Source organism: Mesocricetus auratus, unplaced genomic scaffold (assembly GCF_017639785.1).
Source record: "Mesocricetus auratus isolate SY011 unplaced genomic scaffold, BCM_Maur_2.0 Super-Scaffold_100676, whole genome shotgun sequence".
NCBI lineage: Eukaryota > Metazoa > Chordata > Mammalia > Rodentia > Cricetidae > Mesocricetus > Mesocricetus auratus.
Genome location: NW_024429266.1, coordinates 186,440,237 through 186,461,194, shown reverse-complemented (window position 1 = coordinate 186,461,194; position 20,958 = coordinate 186,440,237). Strand labels below are relative to the sequence as shown.

The 20,958-nt window shown below is 49.8% G+C and overlaps 1 protein-coding gene across 4 annotated transcripts in view; it reads left to right on the top strand.

The window, feature by feature from the left end:
- The window catches only part of Tspan9 (tetraspanin 9), a 181,240-nt gene that overhangs the window by 35,166 nt on the left and 125,116 nt on the right, over positions 1-20,958 (top strand). For all 4 annotated transcript variants that reach the window (XM_040738930.1, XM_013123632.3, XM_040738932.1 and 1 more), the window contains exon 2: positions 20,401-20,510. The gene's annotated coding sequence lies outside the window, so the exon portion shown is untranslated. The remainder of the gene's footprint in view (positions 1-20,400; positions 20,511-20,958) is intronic.

Below are 20,958 nucleotides of genomic sequence, written 5' to 3'. Positions count from 1 at the left end.
TCCCACCCAGTATAGGCTGGAATAGGCTAGGAGGCTGAACTAGGCATAGGGCACAGACCATGAATCACACTCAGGATAAGCTACAAGGCGGGGCAAAGAAAGTAGCCATGAATCAGCAAGGCTGAATACCCTGATTCATCACCTGCCTGGTGCCAGGCCATGTGCTACAGGTAGGATAAAGATGTGCGCACACTTCCCGTGGAAGGGACGTCCTGGCAGTTTGGAGACCGATGCTCATGAGGTACAGCTGCCCAGCATTGAGTGATAATACAAGTCACTGCCCAAGAGAGACTGGTTGGATCCAGGGGACCTCAGTGGGGCTGCAGAGCTGGGGCCAGCTCAGCCCTCGTCACTGATTCCCTTCTAGGTTATGGCTCAGTTCCAAGTTGTCAAGTGAGATTTCCTCTAGGGTAGATGAAAATTGGGGGTGGGCCTTCCTAAAGTCGCTTTCTGTTCTGCTGAGTTAGTTGTCACTTACCAAGGACCTTCTTGGAGAGGCCTCATGAAACTCTGGGTTGCCTTGACCCCATTACTTCCTCCCAACACTTGGTGGATTTTTTAACCTTAATCCACAGATGAGAAACCTGAGATTTTGTTTTGTTTTCAATTCAGTGTGCACAGATGACCTTGAACTCCTGATCTTCCTGTTTTCTGTCTCCCCGGTGCTGAGTTACAGGTGTGTGTGCCCCGTGCCCAGCCCCACAGGCTAAGGTTTAGAATTGGATGGGTCCCATATAGTCATGGATATATATTCAGGGCCCAGTGGTATTGTAATGTATGAGAACTCAGACCTCAATACAGGAGAGAGTTATACACACATGAGGACTGAGGCTGGTTAAGTTGGAATTTTGGTCACCCTGAGCTTGCTTGCTTGGGGTGGGAGTGGGGAACACCTGGTCAGACTTGAACCTCATCCCGGACGGATACTCAGTCCTGGTTTTCCTGATCACTTATTTACTTATTGTTTGTTAGTTTTGGAAACAAGACCTCATTATATAGCCCTGTCTGGCTGGGACTCACTAGCCTGGCCTTGAACTCAGAGTTTCACCTACCTCTGCCACTGGAGTGCTGGATCATTTGGTGTTCACAGTGTAGGAACATGCCTACACTGACCTCCCTAGTTGATGTTACCCACCTGTCTCCCACAGACACTTGCTATAGACCTTCATGGAAATATGTCACGTAGACACAGCTCTACGTGACATCTATGGAATCACAGAGCTGGAGTCACAGCTGGGAAGTGCTGGAGATGGGACACGAGTGGGAGCCGTCTCCAGTTTTCTTGAGCTGCTTCCGAATCCTGAGGGAAGGGGACCGTTACCTGAAGTAGTCTGTGTCAGTTTGTAGATGAGGGAGTTGGGAAGAACCTTCCTTTCCAGAGACAGGAGGGTCCGTGCTGTGGCATCGGTGTAGTACCTCCCGCTCAGGTGTTAGTCTAGGGAAAAGCTACCTTCACATAGGATGTCTTTTCTGAATGAATGCAATCTGGTTGTTCTGTCTATTGGCTGTTTTCATGTTCTTTTGCCCTTTTTACCAGATGGCGTCATCCAGGAGACACCACCTCTTGGCTTTTAGGAGAGTCTCTAAATTGCCGATTGTGTTTTACCTCAGAAACTTGGAGGCAGGAAATAAGGTTGTCTGTTCAGGATGGATGCCTGGGGCTGGTCAGGAGTCTCTAGGGGACAGCCAGGCAGGATACTGAGTGTCTAAACAGGGAGGGGTCCTGGGGAGCTTGAGGTTTCCTGCATTTGGTGTATTGGTCCGTCCAGCTGTTTCCTGCCGATAGAGTGGGTGGACAATGCCACAGTGACTCACCTCTGGTGTCCCTGCGAACAATGGCAGCTTTGCCCAGGGTCAGCAGGAGAGCCTTGTCATTCTAGTCACTTGCTTGTTCCTGCTGGGAAGCGCCAGCAGCTCCTTGAACTACTTTCTTGCTGGCTCATGGCACTCCAGAGCCGTGGCATGGCGGGTGGCTTCTTTCTGGTTTGCTGTGTCCTGTCCTCACCCTCGCATGCCCAGCTCACCTGGAGTTCCTGGCCTCCACACTGATCACTGCCTGATGGCCAGGCTGCCCTGCCTACTGTCCTCCCTTGCCCCGGGGCTGAAGTTCAGGGTTTGGCACAAGCACCGCGGTTTGAGTCCCTGCAGGCATTTGGGGCTGGATAAGTGTCAGAAGAGTGAGACAGCTGTATGAGTCTTTAATCTCCTCCAGTGGCGGAGGATTAGACAATTTTTTGGTGGTTTTGTTACGTATTATAATTTTTGAAACAACTATCATTTAATTTTCGTCTTCTAGCTTCTTATCGCAGTGACTGAGCGCGTGCATGCAATAGCTCACAAATCTTTCCAGTCACTCCAGAGGGAGGTGTCATGACTGTCACTTCACAGACGAGGACTCTGAAGTACGAGAGGGTGTGGAACCGGCCCAAGGTCCCAGATCCTTCTTGCCTCAGAGTCCTGGGACATGTGACTTCCTGGTAAGGGCAGGGATACTAAGAGTTTAAAAGTGGGTAGCGGCATAGCCCATGCTAGTTGGAAGGCTGAGGCAGGTGGATCTCTGCAAGCTCAAGGCCAGCCTGGTCTACAGAGTGAATTCCAGGACAGCTAGAGCTATGGAATGAGACTCTGTCTCACTCCCTCACTCCCCCCCAAAAAAAGAAGAGTTTAAAATCATGTATAGTGCCAGCTACTTGGGAGTCTGAGAGAGGGTTTCTTATGTCCAGGAATTTGTGGCCAGACAGTGCATCAGAAGAAAGAACACTTTGATCCCATCTGTTAAGAAGAAAAAAAATGGGGCTGGAGAGATGGCTAAGTTAAGCACTTTGTTGCTTTTATACGTGGCCTGGGTTCAGTTCCCAGCACCCAAATGGTGGCTCAAAACCATCTTTAACTCCAGTCCCAGGGGATCTGATGCCCTCTTTTGATCTTCACAGGCATCGGACATGCACATGATGCTCATAACATATATGCAGGCGAGAAACATTCATACAAATCAAATTAAAAACAACCAACCCAACAAAGAAACAGTTAAAAAGTTTGGGAACTGTTGGTGGAAGATGAAAGGCTGGGCTGCAAAGATACAGAAATGAGCAGGTCTAGCCTAGCCTCTGCCTGCATTCCCCATGTTCACAGCAAGGTGGACCAAACGGCCTGGCATTAGCGTTGCAGGAAGTGGCATGACCAGTGCTAGCTAGCATAAGAGCTCCCAGAGTAATTGCAAAGTGTATTTTCACCTGGCCATACTGAGAAATGCTTAGCAACTGGACTGGTCCAGATGTTAGTATGGTGTTAGCTGGGCCCATGGAGAAAATAATGCCATGTGTGTCTAGAGTTGCAAAAGTGTAACACTGCGTGGTATTGCTTGCAATTATTTGGCAGCTTGTGTCAGGAGTCTTAGAACCAACTGTCCATTCACAATTCTATTTGTTGGAATTATCCCAAAGAACTTATATGTATTCAGTAAGACATCATTTGTAGTAGCAAAAATTATAAACATACAAAGTGTCCAACAATAGAAAATGTATGCTTTTATACAGCAAGCCATAGTTAGAAATAAGAAGTTAGGTATAAGTGTACACACACACACACACACATACACAAAATGAATAAGTGAATGTAATTAAAATAAAGACATTCTGGTGAGCTGCCCATGGATAATAATGTGCTATGTATTTCAAAAAGCTACAAGAGAGAATCTTGAGTCTTTTCAACATGAAGAGATGAAAAATGATTGAGAAGATGAAAACATTTAGCTGGTATGAGCATTGTGCAACACACACATCTACTGAAATGTCACACGGTAGCTCATGAATAGGTACAGTCTTTATCTATCAGTTAAGAAATAATGTGGACTTGGTGTAGTATCCCAGGCCTATAATGCCAGCACCCAGCAGGAGGAGTTGGAGTTCAATGCCAACCTAGGCTACATAGTGAGTTCCAGACTAGCATAGGCTAAACTATCTTAAAAACAAAGAGGAAATGTAGGTGTTGGGATGCCTTCATATGAGGGCCTATTGTACAGTCTTTTAAAGAAGCCATGTCTTCAAACATAACATAGCTGGGTGTAGTGATATTTGTCCATTATTTCAGCACTATTAAGGCTGAGGCAGGAGGATAGTGAGCACCAAGCTAACCTGTGCTATATAGCAAGACCCTGTTTCAAAGACTTGAAAAATGCTTCTAAAAATCAAATGAATACTAGAAGATTTAAAACTGTGCTGTAAATACTGTTTCTTAGATTTGTTTATTTAAAACTTTCGTAAATTTAAAAGTGTAAATAATACATTTCTTCTCTGTGTATCACGTCCCCACTGCGGTTTCCACCCCTCCCATTCCTTCCTCCCTCCTCCCCTTTGCCCAGCTCAACTACTCCTCTGTTTCCCTTTAAAAAAAAAGAGCAGGGCTTCCAGGGATGCCCACTGGATGAGCACGGCCTAACAACATGAAGCAGCTCGCATGTTCAACCGTGACTTACTTATTTTTATGAATATGAATGTTTTGTCTCCAAGTATGTTTGTTCAGCACTTGCATGCATTCCCTATGGAGGCCAGAAGAGGGCATCCGATTGCCTTGGAACTGGAGTTACAGACAGTTGTCAGCCACCATGGGGTTCTAGGAACTGAACCCGGGTCCTCTGCAAGAACAGCCAGTGAGTGCTCTTAGCCTCTGAGCCATCTTTCTAGCCCCAAATACTATTTTTTTTTTGTAAGCGAAGGACAGTGCCAGTGATGGACAGTGAGTCTTGGTGGTTTTCCTTTCTCTTTTATGTCTGAAGTTTCCCTGGTGGATTTTAGCAGCAGCTGCAGGAGCCGCACTGGGCCTGAGAGGGCTGCATCCTTGCCTTAAATGTAGAGCTGCCCTGTGAAGCTAGGCCAAGCGCTCTGAGGGGTGCCAGGCAAGTTCAGGGCGAGGCCTCCCCTGCCTTTCGGCTCCTTCCTTTCCCTCACACATTCTTCTCCCTGCCTTTCTCCCTTAATTGGATGTAAATGTAAGACTGAAGGATGATTTTTTAAAAATATGTATTGTTTTTACTGGCTGCGTTTCCTAACACTGTGACAAGAGAATCACATTAGATTTCTCACTCTGAAGAAACCCTAATTTAAACTCCTCTCTGCTCATGTGACCACGATTGATTTTTCTCTCAGTAGTTCAGATGGTTTTCGTCAGGGAGAAGACTTTCCTACTCCTGCCTTAAATGGCCTCTGAAAGCCCAATTTGAAGTGATGGCTGGTTGCCAGGTCCTGTTGGGCAGGACTGTCTGGCTCTCCCAGGAGATGGGGAAGTGGGTGAGGGGAGCTTGGAGTTTTGCAGCTTTGTGGCTGCAAGTCAGTTTGAAGGTGACTCCCCAGTGAGCTTAGAACAATTGTGACCCTTACCCAGAATGGCCTTGCTGGGGTTGGAGAGTGTGGATCAGGACTGAGAATGCCATAGGGTCTTCATTAATGGCCTGGCCTTTGGCCTCTGGGTAATGCTGACTTCAGTTCATTCCTGATGCTGCGGGTGACCCGAAGGCCTTGGGTATGCTAGGCAAGCCTGAGCTATACTCAGTGTGCAAAGAAGGTGGCAACTGCCTGAAGGCTCACCGATTTGACTGATCTTAAAAGACAATCTTGCGAGCTGCTCAGCCTGGCCTCAGACTTCTGGGCTCACGTGATCCCCCTGAGTTAGGTTAACCACCCTACAGGAGTTCAGACAGTAGGTTTGGGATCAGAGACCCAGAGTCCCTGACCGTTAGTGAGTTGTTCTCTTAGCTTCTTGGAGCTACACTCTCCTTCTCTGAAACAGGAAGAGTGCTGAAATAAAACCCAGTAGGGATAATGTACGGATTAAATGTACAAGTGCTAATGAGTGCTCACTAAGTGAGCAGTGTGTATCTTACAGTGTTAAATGCTAATACTGATTGCAGAGGAGTGGTCCTCCCCACTTGCTCTGAGCCATGAATGTGGCTGAAACCAAAGTCTCAGGGAATCTGCAACCCTGACCACATTCTCTGCCCCAGTTCAGCCTTTAGGCTCTCTGCCCTCATTTTCGATGAAGGTTGGGCTCACCTAGTTTCTTAGACATTTGAACTCAGTGGGGAATAGCCTTTCAAAACCCACACAGCCTGTTTTCCCTTTGCTTTTAAGTTGGCCTTGAGCTCAACCCCAACCCCGCATTGTCTCAAGAAGCGTGTCCCAGACGCCTAAAGGACTCCCCATCCCTGCTGGGGCAGCAGTTTGCTCCACAGAGCATGAAGCAGATGTAGCACTAAAAGTCCATCAGTCCACCAGCACACATGTGTTTGCTTTTCGTTGTTATTGTGATAAAATGCACGTGACATAAAATGTATCATTCAAATAAATTGCAAGTTTTCAGTTGAGTGGGACTGACTCATTCACACTGTTGAGTCACTGTCATCAGTCTCAGGGCTATTTTTGTCTTCTCTGTGCCCATTGAACAAAAACTTGTCCCTGCCCTTTCCCTGGTCCCTGGTAACCATTTTACTACACACTCTCTCCAAAGTTTGACTATTCTAGATACATTATATAAACTGTCTGACCTTTTGTGGGTAGATTTTTTTTTCCATTTAGTGTTATGCCTTCAAAGTCCATCCAAGTTGTAGCTTGTATCAGAATGCATTTTTTTCTTTGCCAATGAGTAATATTTCATGAGTAATATTTCATGGTGCCTCTACCACATCTTTTACCTGTCACCCATAGAGGGTCATTTGGATTGGTTTTCATTTGTTGTCCATTGTGGCCCCCATATTTTAAAATTAAATAACTGCTGTTCTGATTCCATGTTACCCCAGGGGCCCTCCAGTGCACGTGTGTAGTCGCTGTGCAACGGAAATGATGGGCTCACATCCGGAGAACATGGCTGTTCGCCTGTGTGTTCCTGAGTACTGCAGCCATGTATCTATTTCCATTACTGGGCTGGAAAGCGTCTGTTTTAGAAAGTGGTAAAGGGTCTTGGCTGATCCCACCACATATTAGCTTGCCATTGCATCCGTCACTAAACTCCTGGATGTTAGTTGCCATGGTGGGATTAGGGCAACTACCTAGAAGTTTGAAGGCGATGATCTGTGTGTCAGAGCCAGCATAGCATGTGATGCATTCTGAACCCTTAAACATTACTTCAAACCAAAATTAAGGTTTTTATTTGTTTGGTTTTGAGATAGAATTTCATTGTGTAGCCCAGGCCTCATGGAACTTACTGTGTAGTCTGGGATGGCTTTGAACTCATGATGTTTCTGCTTCAGCCTTTAAAAAGTTAGTATTTATTCACAGTGTGTGTGTGTGTGCACATGTGCTTGCCTTAGGATGCATGTAGAAGTGGGCAGACAAATTTGTGGAATTGATTTTGTCCTTCTACTATGTAGATCTCATGGCTAGAACTCAGGTTTTCAGTTGTAGTGACAAATGCCTTAGTCACGGAGCCATTGCCTGGCCCTGCTTCACCCTGCTGATTGCTGGGGTCCAGGTGTAGCCTCCATTCGAGGGCCAGACTTCTGCATCTCACTTGAGTTTGGCTCTTTTATCCTCATGGTTTCCTGGGGAGATGAAGGGGCCTGTTCCTGGACTGGCATTTCCAGGAGACAGAAAAGAGCAACCCTGGGAACTAGGCAGAAGCCCTGCTCATGGTGGTCTCCCAGTGCCTTCCTCTCTCTGTTAGGACATCCTGATAGGGCCTGCCTTGAGTTTGCGCTTCTCAGATGCCTTCTGGGCTGGTCCTTTCTTGTCAGAGCCCTGTGTAGTAGGATGATCTTAGCATTCAGGGAGGCATTGGGAAGCCATCTGCAGTTCCCCCAGGGCCGTGTTGTTGTGCCAAGAGGGTGACTTCCCTGTTGCTTCTGCTTCCCGAGGTCACTCACCATACACCACCACCATGTACCCAGTGACCAGTCTGGCTTCGGCGTGGGCCTGAGTCCTCTGCCCGGCAGAGTGGGCATATCCAGCCAAGTGTACGGCAATATGGGAAGCAGACGGTGATTTCCCACCAAAGCTGGTAGAGCTGGTGAGAACAGAAGCTTCTCTGTTTTAGTCTCTATTTGACTAAAATTTCCCAAATATTTATCATCTCCTCTCATCCCTCCTTGCTGGCATTAGCTTGTAGCTCCAGCTTCCTGACTGCATCGAGGCCCGGGGCTGTCTCTGTTGCTCAAGCCTGGTGAGTTGTTGCGGGAGGCTCTCCAGGCGTGGCTGAAGCTGAGGGGAGGAGCCAGGAGGAGTGGGGGGGGGCGGAATATGCATGGGGGAACCTTTGAGCAGGGCTCTCAGGGCCAGCCTGTGCACAGTGGCAAAGCAGACACTCAGTGTGTGACCTTGAGCAGGCTTCTCACCCACTGTGGCCACACCCTCGTTTGGTAGGATGGGGTTAATAATAACTTGCCCTGAGGAGATGTGAGGAGGCACTGAAGGAATCTGTAAAGTGCTTAGTGTAGCGTCTGGCACACTGAGGATGCGCTAAAAATGCAGGCTCCTTCTATTTTTATTGGCGAGTTTTATTTCTGCTGTTCCCAGCTTTCCTTCCTACACCTTCCTTCTCTCTCCTGGTGACCCTGATGCCGTTAGCGTCCTGGTGCCCTTGAACGTCACCCTCTGTCCTTCACTAACCCCACTCCTGGCACAGGGTCTCATACGGTAGCCGTGCCAGTTTCAAGGGTCAGACTTCAAGGTCATTGAGACAGCTTCTCTGATATTGGTGCTTTCTGTGCGGCACCTCCCCTTGGCCTTCCTCGCTTGCTCTGCGCCCATGCCGTACACCTGCCCAGGTTCTCCATCCAGTCTTGGTGATGGTTCTCTACCTTGGGGGAGGAGGGGAACTGAAGGTTTACAGAGCCTCCTCATGTGCCCGCTTCTGGCCACATGCGATATTTCATTTATCACCCCCATGGACCTTCAAGGCCATAGTGTCACTTACGTTTTTGCAGGGGAAGAAGTGGCACTCCAATACCAACTAAAGAGCCAAGGTCACATGCAGATTGTAATGCAGGATTTGGTTAGACCTATGCTTCCCCCGCCTCCCAGTGCTGGGCGTTGGTAATGGCAAAGAGGAGAGAGGGGTCTGCTTAGTGTGCAAACCAGTGGCTCAGCTGCCCCGTGTCCAGGATGTTGGGGTCAGGGCAGGTGTCTTTGCTTTGTTATCTGCAGCTGCACAGGCTAATTGCACCTCCCTCCTGGGGCTGTTGTGCATATTCCAGGAGGAAACACTCTGAAATTGGTAAGCTTTGGCAAAGCACATATGGGTGTGGCAAATGTGTGTGAATGGCAGCCATGCTGGATGTTGTGCTGGGAAGTTTGGCTTCTCTGGCTCTGGGGGAGGGGACAGCTCGGTCTCATCCTCTGAGGAGTGCTGGCTAGGTCTGCCATTGCTTGATAGCAGGGGTCTCTGCCCAGAGTCTCCGAGATTTTAGATGTTTGTTAATTTTTAATGTGGCAAAAGGTATATGATGTAGACTACCAGTGTGATCATTTCAGATTTTTTGCTGTTGTTCATTTAGTTTTTGAAACAGGGTGTCAAATAGCCCAGGATGGCACCCAACCTTCTGGGTAGCCAAAGATGACCTGTTGCCTACCAAATGTTGGGAGTACACTCCGCGTCAACACGCTCTGCTCCCACTATGAGCCTTTTCAAGGGTGCAGTTCGGCCCTTGAACATGTTCATTGGGTTTTAAATGATCCCTGCGACCTTGTTCAGCTCCTTCATCGCCTGCATCTTAGCTGTCGTCTGCCAGTTCCCCCTCCCCTGAACTGCTGGCAACCACGGATCACACGGGTCAGCTTTTCACTGGTGGTTCTGTCCATTCTGGACACGAGTCAGCAGCGGGATACAGTGTGTGGTCCCTTGTGTCTGGTTTGCTTCATTTAGATGCCTTCTAGGTTTGTCCTGCTAGAAGGGTGTAGGCTTGCTCTGTTCTCTTATGGCTGAGTAATATTCCACCATCTGTAAATGCAGCACTGTGTTGATAGCGTCATCTGTGGACCGACATGTGGCTTGTTTCCTCCCTGTGACTTGTGTAAGGAGAGCTGCTGTGAACATTCCCGCACAAGTGTTTGTGTGGGCTCCTGATTTTGATTCTGTGGGGGTATGTACCAAGGAGGGGAATAGCCAGATCATATGGAAATGCAGTGTTCTGCACAGCGAGAGGTAACCAGACTATTTCCACAGTGGCCGTATCATCCTGGATCCCACCAGCAGCGTGGGAGGGGCCCAGTTGTTCCCCGTCCTTGCCAGCACTTGCTACTCCCTGTCCCCTGAGGTGGTCCCCAGTGTGAGGCAGTATGCTACGGTGGCTGTCTCTGTTTCCCTGACGACTAATAACTGGGAGCGGTCCTCCTCTGGTTTTAGTATTCTTGCCTTCTCTTGACCTAGTTCCGTGTCTCTTCCCCCGTCCACTCACACCTCTCCAAACTGGCTCCCGGCTCCTGGGTGGGTCTCCAGCCAGCCTGGGCAGGCAGCCCGGGACGGGTATCCCACTTTTGGCTGCTGGGATGCTACTTTGTCCTGTTCAGGCTCTTTTGCCTGGGCCGGGCCCTCAACTGGCACCTCGGTGGCTCTTCAGATTCCCAGTCTTCATCCCACCGGCTGCGGGCTCTTCGCCTTGTCCTGCTGTCTGCTTGGCGGCTGCTCCTCCCACAGAGGGTGTGGTGAAGACCCTGCATGCTGGCCCAGAGTGCCTTCTCCTCACCTTTAGGGCAGGGTTAGATCTACCAAGTTGTTGGTGGGCTCCAGCCTGAATGTCCTTGTCGCTCTGTAGGATTGTCCTGAGAGGCCCAGGAAGAGCCTGGCTTCCCAGCCTCGTTTCCTCAGAGTGTGACTTTAAACCACCTTGTCCTTCTCCCCCCCATCATTCTATATGTAACGTTGTGTCCCCAACCCGATAGGTTTATGGTTTCAGGCCTATTTCTGACCACAGAATCCAAGCTGTCCCTCGATGAAGGAACCCTAGGCATGAATAAGCAGGTGGAAGAAATATTGGGGGCCTGGGGGTTTATCCAGAAGCCCCTTCACCATCTGCTTATGACTGTGACTCCACCCACCATGATCTCTTCCTTCGAGACCTGTCCTTACCCCACCCCACAGACCTAGCTGTCCCAACAGGCACCTTTCACCAGGGTGGGATGAAGACAGTGACACCAAGTACTCAATATACTTAAACAGTGACTTGGCTGTTATATGAAAACTTCTCTGCTATGAAAGATACTACAGTGTCTGGGAAAATGTGAGAGCCTCCACTCCCCATGGAGCCCCCAACAGGGGTGTGCCTTTCTGTGGGAAGTCTGACATAAAAATTGGTGTGGCGTGAGGATCAGTCCAGAGCTTCCATTCTAGTGTGGTCCATCCCTAATCTCAACTCCAAAAAACCCATTTGAGAGTATCAAAGAGAAGCAGGTTGAGAGGGAGGGAAGGAGGAGGGAGGGAGAGAGAGAGAGAGAGAGAGAGAGAGAGAGAGAGAGAGAGAGAGAGAGAGAGAGAGAGAGAGAGAGAGAGAGAGAGAGAGAGAGTACGTGTGTGTGCATGGGTGGGGCTTGCATGAAAATAGGTTACTGGAGAGGAGTTTGCTGTTGGCCGCCTGCTGAGTATCTACCATGATGGAAGAGTGGAACCCTGGTCAGGTCCTAGCAAGGCACTCACTGGCTCTGTAGTTTGGGGGAAGTGGGTTATAGAACCACCTTGGGTCTTAGTTCCTCAGCTACCAATGGCCTTAACTCTGCCATTGTGAGAGGAGATCTTTGGAGTAGCTCCCAGAAGGTGTCACATGAAGGTGGCTGTCCTGACTTGTGGGGGCTCAAGCTCCAGGCAAGTGCTTTCCTTCTTGTGTGAGCCAGTATTGACCTTGACTCTCCATCCCCCAGGCTGTGGCAAAAACAGAGCTAAACAAGTCACAACGTTAAAAATAGCCTCACCCCTCACTTACATGGTCAGCGTGCTGCTTCTGCTGAGTGAATGGGTGAGACAGTGAGACTTTCTTCCTGGCTACCCAGTTAGCTGCTACCAGTTACTGACATCTTAGTATAAGTAAATATTGTAGATATTTTGGCCTCAAAATGTCATTATCCATGTAGCAATCCTTCATTGTACAAACAGGGGCATTTTAAGGTGTGGGAGAGGAAGGAACTTGCCAAGCCTTTGACACAGACTTTTAGCATGAGCTCAGGTCAGACTATATGTGCCGTGCCCATTTGATGGGCAGGGCAGCCTAAGGTCTCTGAGGGCTTGCAGTCTCTCTCAGGACAGCTGCTTTAGAGTGAGTGCTCAGGTCTCAAGGCCACAGGCAAGCTGGCAGACAGATGGCCTTCTACAAGAAAAGAGGGAAAGGAGCCCTGGGACGATGTCAGCTCACTCTTTTGAGCTCCCAAGGTAGGGAGTAAGGAAGCATATAGACCTCTGAGGCCTAGGCTGGATTATGAGGCAGCTTCCAAGGTAGGGAGTAAGGAAGCATATAGACCTCTGAGGCCTAGGCTGGACTATGAGGCAGCTCCCCAAAAGTAAGGAGGCCGCTGGTGGAGATGACAGTGGAAAAGATGCATGGTTGAACCAGTGATTGGGGCCCAGGGGGAAGAATGTGGGGGAGGGGGACCCCGATGTGGAAGAGACGGCCATGCTGGCACAGGCAGAGGGAGGGGCAGCATGAAGACAAGTGTGGCAGCCTGGGGGCCGCCTGGCTGTGGTGAGTGACAGGAAGAACAGCTAGGCCCCGGGGGAGAGGAGGAGGAAAGGCCACCCAGGGCCGTAGCCGTGGTCAGGACCGGCATCTTGCTTTGCCATTGCAGTAGCTACCTGCCCTTTCTCCTAAGCCTTGGAACAGCCAGCACACCAGTTTTGTGCCAGTGTTTGCTTTCTTATCTTGTAACTTCGACTCCTGCCTGGGTTCTACTTCACCAGGTGGTCACCTAGTCCTAGTCCAGGCTTACTGGGGCAGTGGGTATGGTCACAGACTCCTTGGTGGCCTCAGTGTGGTGCCTGCTCTTCCAGGTGCTGGCCACTAGGTGGTAGCAGGGAACCTGTTGGTTTCCCCAGCAGGTTGCTCAGCCTCATTGGCTTGTCACTTGAACGGCTTGGGACTCAAATTTCATGTCATGGGTTCATGGATGATTCTGAGGCAAGGCTAAGTGAGATGAAGCCACAGCAGCCCACTTTTGAGAAGTGACTGTCTCAGTGCATTGTCCCAGGTTTGGAGGTGGCCTTTCAGCACCCTGCACGTGACCAAGCCCTTTGAAGGGAGCTCCTGCTGTCCAGTGCATCCTAGCTGTGTTTCCAGGGCTGTACAGGGTTTCTGAAGTCTCGCTGTTTCCCAGGGACGGCAGCCTGTGTGGATGGTGCTGGTCATGGGGTCGGGTGGGGGCTCGTGGGGCTAGCCTGTGAAGAGCAGTGGCGTAAGGCCAGGGCATGATCTCCAGCAGCAGACACACAGCAGTAACAGGCTCCCAGGAAGCCCAGCTGGAGTCCAGAAGTGGGCGGGCTCTGCTGCTTTCATCATGTTTTCTGTTCCCAACAGCTCCTGGGTGCAGCACTCCAGCCCATTGTCCACAGCTGGTCATGGCCACATGTGGCCTTAGATCTTTGCAGACTGGCCACACTGCCAAGCCACACACTGTTTCAGGTTCAGCCTTAAGTACTCTGTGGTTCCTATGTCTGCAGGTTTTTTTTTTTCCTGGCTTCTGGGGGCTCATTGTGTTTTTCCTGCAGTTTGTGTCAAGGTCTGGGTTGTCCTTTGGAGGCCCGTGGGGTACTGGAGACCCAGAGAGGTCAAGGGCATGTTCAACATTTCAAAGATAAAATGCTGAACTGACTATTGATTCTGAGGCTGGGACATTTTTTATTCCTCTTGTAATGATCAGGTTTGCACATGGAAGGGTTGGTGGGTGAAAGAGAGAAATCCTCACTAGGATGTCAGAAATGGGGACACAATCTGTTGGTACCCCCCACCTACTCCTCCAAGTACCCTTCTTGTCTGTACCCCACCCTGGAGGCAGGGGTGGGACCCTAGCTCCTATCAGGTGGCCCCGGCTGCTAGAACTTTCCATTGGTCAGTGGTGCTACAGGAGTGTCTGGCAGGGGAGGGTAGTATGTGGTGGGGTCCTCCTGGGGTTCAGACTGGCCTTTTGAGCTAGTGTTGCTACTCCAGGCCTACCCGTGGCTCTGGCTGGGACCCCTTTTCAGATGGCCATTCCATGTGACTCTGTCCATGGGGCAATGGTGGCATGACTTTGGCTCTTCCTGTTACCGCCCTCTGCAAGCTGGGTGTTTTTGAGGTCCCAGGCTGGGGTCCTAGGTCCTTCTGCAGGCACGCCCACTTTATCAGAGGTCCTCCAGCTGTGGGAAGGGGTCAGCAGGAAGCTGCCTTCAACACCCCCATTCTTAATCACCACTGTATGCACTCAGAGCCCAAGTCGTGTCCCCAGGACCTTCTGATGTGCCAGGTCCCAGCCCCCCCCCCCCCTTTCTGCCTCTTGGCTTTGCCTGCAGCCGCCGTTGTCATAGACACCCTCTGCTGCTTCCACAGGGTTTGCACTGGGGCCTGTGTCCACCCCAGGCCTGCCTGCACGTGGGGCTCAGGGGAGCACCCTCCGTGTGTGCTGCCATTTCAAAGGCTGCTGCTTCCCTCCCAGCCAGGCAGCCGGCTTGGCTGCATTCGGCCTCCTTCCAAGGCTCCAACATCCTGCTTGGCTTGTGTCCCCCCAACCCCAGCTGTAGCTTCCCTGTTGTGTTTCTGGCAGAAGGCATGCTGAGATGGGGAGGGGGCTCCTTCCCCCTTGGCCTCTCTTCTCCCTATTACATCAGCTTACAGCCAAATACCCCTGGGGTCTGGTAAGGGAGGGGTTTTCATTAATTTTTTTTCCAATGGAAATAATTCCACCACTTGTCAGAGGGATTTCTGCATGCATCTCTTTGGAGAGGGGGTTGACTTCCTCCCTCCTTTCTTTCCCAGCCTCTTAGATTCTTATGAGATGAGCATCTTTGTTTCCTTAGCTGCACTGTGCTGACCTGGGCTGCTGAGGAGGATAGTATGGGTCACTGGGCTCAGAGTTAGGTATCTGTCCTGTTCATTGGCTCTGTGACTTCTAGGATGGCCCTTGGCCTCTCTGGGCCTCTTGGTCCTTCATCCGTCATATGTTGGTGGTGAGGGTTAGTGCTTGGTGGTTCCCTAACTTCTGGCTTGATATTGTGGTTGTACAGGATTGGTCCCAGTGCTGGGGTCAAGTATGGCAAGAGGCCTTGGAGGCGGATCCACCTGTGATGCCGGCGGGTCCGCCCGTGATGCAGGCGGGTCCACCCGTGAGGCTGCAGAGACTAAAGCCCTCTGTGCTCAGGAGGCAGTGAAGTGAGTGAGCTGGCCGAGAATGAGCAGGTCTCTGGCTGGTTTCTGCTGGCCATGTCGGGACCTCTGAGTGGGAAGAGCCTCTTAACTTCTGCTGTAGCGGAACACACCTCCTCCTGGCCTCTCTCCTCTCTTGTCCCTCCCTTTGCCCCCGGTCTCCCTACCCTGCTCCTCATGCCCTGCCCCATTGATGGCCTTGAGCAGATGGGGAGGTCCTGGTCCCTTCCCTGCCTCCTGCTCCTCTCCTGTCACCCTGCTTTCAGCTCAGATCTAGGCCTGGAAGCTGGTGACCTGAGGAGGGAGCCCCTCTCGGTACTTAGGCGCAGAGTTTAGCCCACCCCCTCCTGCCCAGGGCCCACATCTGGCCAAGGGCTCAGTTTTCCCAGCTGTAAATTGCCTCCCGCTGCCCCTTGGCATCTTCTCAGGTTTCAGTTTCATGGTTCTTTCTCTTTTTGCAGGGGTGGGGGAGTGTCTAGGGAGGGATCAGCACGTAGTTCCCTCCCTCCACATGTCTGAGGCTGAGGAGAGAGTTTTTGCCCAGGTGTTGGGTGAACTGAGGTTTTTTTTTTCAGGTAGCCCAGCAGCAACTGTTTGAGTTAGAGTCCCCTTGTCCGAGCATTCCCCAAGAGGCCAGGGCCTTACTATGTGATGTTCCTCTACTGTGGCGGGGGTGGGGGGGTGGGGGATCCTGTTCTCTCTGCAGCCTGGCTCTTGGCTTAGGGTGACTTACAGATGGTGGCATGGTCTCCACCCCTTTCCTCCCTGCTGCTCCTCCCTGGCTTGTCTCTTAACCTGATTTTAGCTGTAGGGGTCTTCCCGACTCCCTGCACCTCTCAGGTGGGGTTTCTCTCCTGTCATGACTGATGGATCTCTGGCTCCTGCAGGCCACTGTGGGACTTATGTCACACCCTGTCCCTAGAGATGTGGGCTGGTTGGCTGGGCTGGGCCCTTGCTGCAGAATCTGCATTGGCATGGCTCTTGGCTCTTTCTGCGTGGGGAATTCTGTTTATTTGGGCCGCAGAAGGGCGGGCATCTCAAGGCATCCCAGCAGCACTGGCTGGGGATGGGCGTCACTGCGGCTGGAGCTACTCAAAGTGCGGTTCCTAGACTAAGGCTGCGTGACCAGGCGCATTCAGAGATGGGAAGTGACCATGCTGTGCCTGGCAGGGGTGATGGATGTGGACTTTGCAGGTTTGTGTTTTCTAGGGCACCTCTGGGTTAGCTTTGGTTTTAGGTGTCTTACACCAAGGGAACTCTCTGGGGATGCTGTTGAAAGTGAGGACTTGTCTGGTGGAGCAGGACACAGGACAGTGAGTGTGTTGTGAAAACCTCCAGAGTCACAAGTTTTCAAGAAGTGTGTCATCCTCAGCTTCTGGGCTGTGGGTCAATCCAGAGAAAAAGGCCCGTCTCTTGCCTAGATGGACTGAGAAAGTGCTGTGTTTACCATCACAGAAAACGTCCCTGAACATGAGCAGGGCTTCTGAGGAGATGATGCTAGGGTTTAGGTCTAGTATAGGACCTTGAGGACATTGGGGAGCTTCACAGGGAAGGCCCAGGATCAGGTTTGGACTGCTTGCGTGGATGGGTGGAGTCTGAATGAAGAAGACTTTTAACTAGCCTGCAAATGAAAAGGGTATTCTGGAGTTTATGTCGAGATAACCCATGGACATTTTGGGGCAAGGCATAGGAGGACCCAGAGCAAGTCTGTATGTCAAGCTAGTCAATGAAGTTTTGGGGTTCCATATGTAAGGGCACAAGGACTTACTGGATCCCAGGCAAAGGACAAAGGGAAGAATGACAAGGTATTGTGGACCAATAGGAGCATGGAACTTACAGGAGGAGGTTAACTAGAAGTCTCCTCTGGATTGAGTCCCTCATCTGCAGCTCCAGCCTGGCTCCCTGTGGCCTGGGACCTTTATTCCAAAGCCGTCGCCTTGAGCAGGCAGCTGCCTAAGGCTGACACAGAGGGGGTCGCCCTGTTCAGAAGGGAACCTGTGACAACCACTAGGAGAACTCATGGTTTCTCTCCTGGGATTTGAAGAGCTCTTTGTTTGCTGTCTTTGCCTTTCCTTACCTGGCTAGCAGGTGAATAGCAGGGTTCGGTGCTCCAGACGTTCCTGTGGGGTGCTCCCAGGGTTCCCTCTGGCATGCATGTCTTGTAATTGAGACAACGCCACAGACATCACAGATGTGTGGCTTTTCCAGTCTCGTTTACCAGAGCCTGTTGCTGGGTTGGTGCAGCCCTGCCTGCGGGGGCCCAGCCGTGGCTGCCTCTGCACCCCCTTTTCACAGGTTCACCTTTACGCCACAGCACACTGCACCGCGGCTTCCCTCCTGGTTGGCCCTCTAGTGGGGTTCAGGCTGCTCCCCGCTGTGTGAAGCACTCCTGCTTTCTTCACCCACCCTTTCCTGAGAGGGCACGAAGCTGTTCCCAGGCTGGTCCTCGCTGTAGGACGAGGGCTGTGGGATGAAAGGTGATATATAAACGTGAGGTGATGATTATTTATTTGACAGGGACAGCTGCCTGTGGTGAAGGATGTAATCTAGTAATCCTTGTGTGAAAATCGGATCCCTGGCTCAGCAAGCTGCCTGAAACAGCAAAAAGACCATTTTCCCTCTCCTGACTTCCTTACCCTCACCCCATCCCCACCAACCATGCTCCCTTCCAAAGTTCCCATGCTCCTGTAGCATGTCTCCAGATGCATACATGCATAGGCCTTCTGTGTAAGGATGTCTTTAGATACAAGTAGCATGCATTCTGCAACCTGCTGCATGAGAATGGCACATGTGACAGACACTCCACATCTTGCTTTTTTTTTTTTTTTTTTGAGACGAGTTTCTCTGTGTAACAGCCCTGACTGGCTGTCCTAACTGTCTTTGTAGACCAGGCTGGCCTTGAACTCACAGAGATCCACCTGCCTCTGCCTCCTGAGTGTTGGAGCTAAAGGCGTGCACCACCAATGCCCAGCTGCATCTTGCTTTTTTTGGTTATAGTTAACACTGTCTGTTAAGGCCTTTTAACCTTTCCTGCTTGTAATTCTCTTTACCAGAGAGATTTTTACATGATCCTGGGCATATAGTATGTAAATCAAGCATTTAGTGACAATGAATGATAAAGAAATTTGTTTAAAGGTGATTTTTCCATATATACATTTTATCATTTATTAAAGGCAATAGCAAATTTACATACTAACGAGGTAAATGAGCTTGTATGTTTTTACATACAGAATTACATCTTGGTGGAATATTTCTTTTCTTTTTTAGTTTTACAAGACAGGGTTTCCCTGTGGCTTTGGAGGCTGTCCTGGAACTCACTATGGAGACCAGGCTGGCCTCGAACCCATGGAGATCCGCCTGCCTCTGCCTCCCGGGAGCTGGGATTAAAGGCGTGTGCCACCAGCTCCCGGCTTGGTGGAATATTTGATGCTGCGAGACACAGAGTGTCTTCGCTGTTTTTTAGCATTTATCGATATTTTGATTTAATGATTGTCAATGCTGAGATTGCTGCTTCACATACTACACAGCACAAAAAACAGCAGAAGTCTGCTGAGGTCTATTTTAGAAGTTATTGGAAATTCTAAACCAAAATCCACTTCACAATTTTTTTATGACATTCAAGTCAGCAACTCTAAGAGTAATTTTTAAAAAGCAAACATTTTTAATATAACACAATCCAAAGATATGCTAATTTGATATTTAGGCACCGAGGAGTGACAGTAGGAAAACATGAAAAGTCTTTGTTTTCCATAATTAAAACATTTTGTTTCTGTAAGAGCACACAGTGTTATATGTACATGAGAACGCTGCAGCTCGTAGCATGCAGTGGTCTCAGATCGTAGCTGAGATGCTGCAGGTGGTGTTCATTGGTGGTGTGTGGTGTGGCAGGGCGAGCAGGTCACATTGCGTGTCTTGTGTTCAGAACCATGACTGCAGGGAAGTCACGTGCTGCACCACGAGGCGCCACCAGACTCACCTCAGGCTCACTACAGGTTTCATTATGAATTAGGTTTTGGTCATTGTGCATTTAGGAATCTTTTTCATCCCCCACTACGTCCATTTACATGTGGGGTTCAGTCACAGCCCGTGGTTTAAGAAGCCTGGCTTCCTATGACTTTGAAAGCTCTGTAGACCAGGCTGGCCTCAAACTCACAGAGATCCGCCTGCCTCTGCCTCCCGATTGCTGGGATTAAAGGCGTGCGCCACCAACGCCTGGCTATGTGTGTGTGTTATTTATTACTGGTGATGTCACCCTTGATCACAAGGAGAAGGCAATGTCATCCATGCCTACACTATAGAGCTGTAATTTCTTCTTTGAAATTAGTGAGTGTTTGGAGGAGGGGATACTTCTGAGGCTAGACAAATATCCAGTTGTTTCTCAGACTTTCACCCAGTAATTTTAGCTAATCCGTTATCCGTGTTGCTCGCTACAGTGGTGTTTGTATACATGTAATTTTCTGTTTACTTCATTGTTCCGCATTTATTAATTGTAATTCTGGAAGGAGCCATTGCCTCCCACTTATTTATTTATTCACTTAGTTATTCTTATCATTACAGACTCATAAACATATAACACAATAAAAGCACGGGCAAATGATACATAATAAATACGATGTTTGTGCTGTGGATTCTGGCTGAATAGTTGCTTATTTTGTTCCAAGTGCTCTTGCTGTAATCATTGAGACATCTTTCATTTGGCGCCTGTGACCGTTTGAACCCACATGGCTCCTCTCTTTTTATTTTCAAAGCATTGCTTATGTTCAAGTGTTACAGAAAATTCTAGATTCATGCCCCATCCCTGGAACCAGTCAGTCACTGCTGTAAGAATCCCTGGTTCTGCTGGAAACTGGGGTTTGGAAACCTGGACTCGGTCATTGCTCTACAGAGCCCCGGCTCCTGTTGGAGACTAGCACTTAGAAATCAGGATGCAGGCCCTGAGTGTGTTACTGCTGACAGGCTTTCACTGCTTCCAGGACTTCCTAGTGAATAGATCCAGGAGACACATGGCTGCCAACAAGGCCATGTATGTATCTGTATTTCTATTTATATTGTTAGAATTGTGAGTTAGTGCTGATTTTTAATTGCTTTTAATTTGGCAGCTTTGCAGCTGGAGAGAACTTGGGAAACCAAATCCAAGCTGTCCCCTCACCGAGTACAGTGACTGAAAGGACTGGGGATCCAGCGCGGGTGACCAGGCAGGCAGCCTGAGGTAGGTTTGGGGCTGGAACGTGGGTTTCTGGAAATCTGATGCATTCTTTATTTTTCTACTGCTATGATAAAATACCCCAGCCAAGGCAACTCACAGAAGGAAGGGTTTGTTTGGCTTACGGTTCCAGAGGGATGAGAGTCCATCACCGTCATGGCTCAGTAGTGCGGTAACAGGCAGGCATGATGGCAGAAAGAGCTGAGAGCTCACATCTCAGATTGTAAGCAAAGAGAGCAGATTGAAACGGTGCGAGGATTTTAAATTCTCAAAACCCGTCCCCAGTGTCATACTTCCTCTGTGCCTTCCCAAATGGCCACCAACTGGGGGTCAGGCATTCAAATGCCCAAAGATATGGGGGAACACATTACACCATCACACCTGACGTCTTTTGACAGGAAGTGAGTACAGTTCATTGAATAGTGCCCCGCCTCTGCACTGAGATCTACTTGGA